Raw genomic sequence first — 2,852 nt, forward strand, 5'->3', positions numbered from 1 at the left:
ACTAGTAATGAATAAGAAATTTAAATTATAAAACTTTATCATTTATAATAGTACCCAAAAACATGCCCTACATAGAAATAATGTGTGCAAGATCTGTATGCTGAAAAGTACAAAATATTGAGGAAAGAAATAACCTTAACAAAATACTGTGTTCAAGTATTGCAAGACATAGTATTTTTAAGGTGTCAAGTTTCCCCAAATTAATCTTTAGATTTAACAAAATCCCACTAAAAATACTCCTCAGATTTATGTCTGTAGACATGGACAAGCTAATTCTAAAATTCATATGGAACAGCAAAAAAAAATGGAAAAGCCAAAATAATTTTAGAATAGAAGAACTAAGGTGAAAGGCTCACATTTCGGATTTCAGACTAAATATTCTGTAATTAAGAGATTATGTATGGTATCGGTGAAAATAGGCATGCAGATCAGTGGAATAAAAAAGAGTCCAGAAGGACAAAAATATACATGACAATTAATTTTTGACAAAGTTTCAAAGGCAATTCAATGTAGAAAGTATATTCTTCTCAACAAATGGGACATGAACTCTTGGACATTCAGATGCAAGCAAATGAATCATATACAAAAAATAACTAAAAATGGATAATAAACCTCAAAGTAAAACCTAAAACTCTAAAACTTCTAGAAGAAAGCATAGGAGAAAATCTTTGTGACTTTGGGTCAGACAAAAATATTTTAGATATGACAGCAAAAGCACGATCAATAAGAGAAACAAATGATAAGATGGGGGAAAAAAAGGCCCTGATTTATAGCATGTGCCAAACTCCATGGTGCAAATACTTCCATTTTGGCTGCTTTCAAGGTACAAATACGATGTCACTAAGCTCACAAAATTCCTAATAATTTATTAATTCGCTCTTGTGAGCCAGTGTGAGCTGGCTACAATACAACATGGCTAAAATTATAAAACAACTGACAGTACCAACTGTTGGTGAGGGTGGGGAGCCCTTTCTAGTTTCCAAAATGATATCATATACAATATCTCATTGGAAACTCTTAGAGTTTGCATTTTCCCCATTTTCTGTATGAGGAGTGGGAGAGATTAACACCTACCTTGTTCAGGTTTTACAATTGCTAAGAGTTAGCAAGAGTGAGTAGAAACAGCCACGTTCATATGCTGCGGTGGGAATGTAGATTATTACCTTTTGTATGCAATTCTGATTAGTCACTATTGAAATTCAAAATACACTCATGTTTTGGCCAGATACTACAGATAATTTTTCACAGGTTCTGACTGATAGCTCTACAAGACATCCATTAAAAAATGTCTTTGTAATAAATCTTTGAGAACTAAATTAAATGGTCCTGAATTGACTGGTAAAATAAATTATGGTACGTTTATATAATAAAATACTGGGTGGCCATTAAAAAAATTGAGGTAGTTCTAAATTGTGGAATGTTAATTGAGATATTAAGAAATATAATAATATGTAAAAATATCTATGTCTATGTATGTCAATGCCTGTGTCTATATCTCATAAAAAAAATAGGCACTAAAAATAATTGGGGAATACAGAAGAAATGATTAATATTTTAAAATATGGGGATGGAAAGAATACAATTACTTTTCATTTTATATCTTCTAATATGATTTCTTAAAAATCATGAGCATACATAACTTTTATTTAAAAAACTAGTTAATTTTAAGTGTTTAACTGGTTTAATAAATATACATTGAAACAATATTTCATCATTTCATTAATTTATGTTTAAAGGAACCACTTACTATATAGGGTCGCTATGAGTCGGAATCGACAGCAATGGGTGTTGTTTTGTTTTTTTGATATTAACAGCACCTAAATTCATAGCTGACAGCTATTTTGTAAAACAGGAACCTGCATTTCTAGCTCTTGTTTGGACCAGAGGTGAGAATTGGTACTAAGCTGAGCAGTTGGTGTCCCTTCCTTAGCAATCTGGAGTTAGGACTGAAAGATTTTTTTGTGTGGCTTTTTCTGTAACTTATAAACTTGGTCATGGAGGACAGGGACAGCCAATTGGCAGAGAGAATAAAGCACACAGAAAGCAGAGGCAAAAAGTGGAGAGAATATTTCCTAGGTCCTCCACTGTTCTCAGTCCCTGTTCCAGTCATACACCCAAAGCCTAGCTGCATTTCTGCTCATAGGAGCTATCCATGTACCTATATAGTAACTTCTCAAATTTTGCTTAATCTAGCTGAAACTAGTTTCTTTTGCTCGTTATCAGGGTGAGATTAAAAAATAATAATAATAAAAAAATAAAACTAACCAATGAGAATGGACGCCACATGTAGCATTGATGCATGGTCTCGGACCCTTGAGGCCCCTTTATTTGCTAGGTTGTGGAGATATCCAGGAAGGAATCCTGGTGGCACAATGGTTAAGTGCTCATATGCGAATGGAAAGCTCAGCCTTATGTGTCAGTCTGCTTCCTTAAAGACTTACAGCTATGGAAATCCTATGGGGCAATTCTACTCTGTCCTTTAGGATTGCTATGAGTCAGGTTTGGTTTTTGGTTTCGATAGGGTTGCTACAAGTTGGGATCAATTCTACGGCAACAGGTTAACAGGGGGATATCCAGGAGTTACTGGAGGTGGGTCAGAGGAGGTAGATATAGAGGGGGTAACTGGGAGTTAGTAGCTTTGTATTAGTCAACTGCTTAGAAGTGTCCAGTGATTTAGAAATTGGGGCAGCGTTACTAGTGAGTTCCAGCCAAATATCAGTTCTGATCATAATCAGAGTTCTAACTAAAATACTTTATATTGGGTGAGTTTTCTCTTCATATCTTTGCCCATTTAACTATCCAGGCCCTGATATTTTTCATAACTTTGTATTAACCCTAATAAAATATAGACA

The sequence above is a fragment of the Loxodonta africana genome, chromosome 7 (genome assembly GCF_030014295.1).
Source record: "Loxodonta africana isolate mLoxAfr1 chromosome 7, mLoxAfr1.hap2, whole genome shotgun sequence".
Taxonomy (NCBI): domain Eukaryota; kingdom Metazoa; phylum Chordata; class Mammalia; order Proboscidea; family Elephantidae; genus Loxodonta; species Loxodonta africana.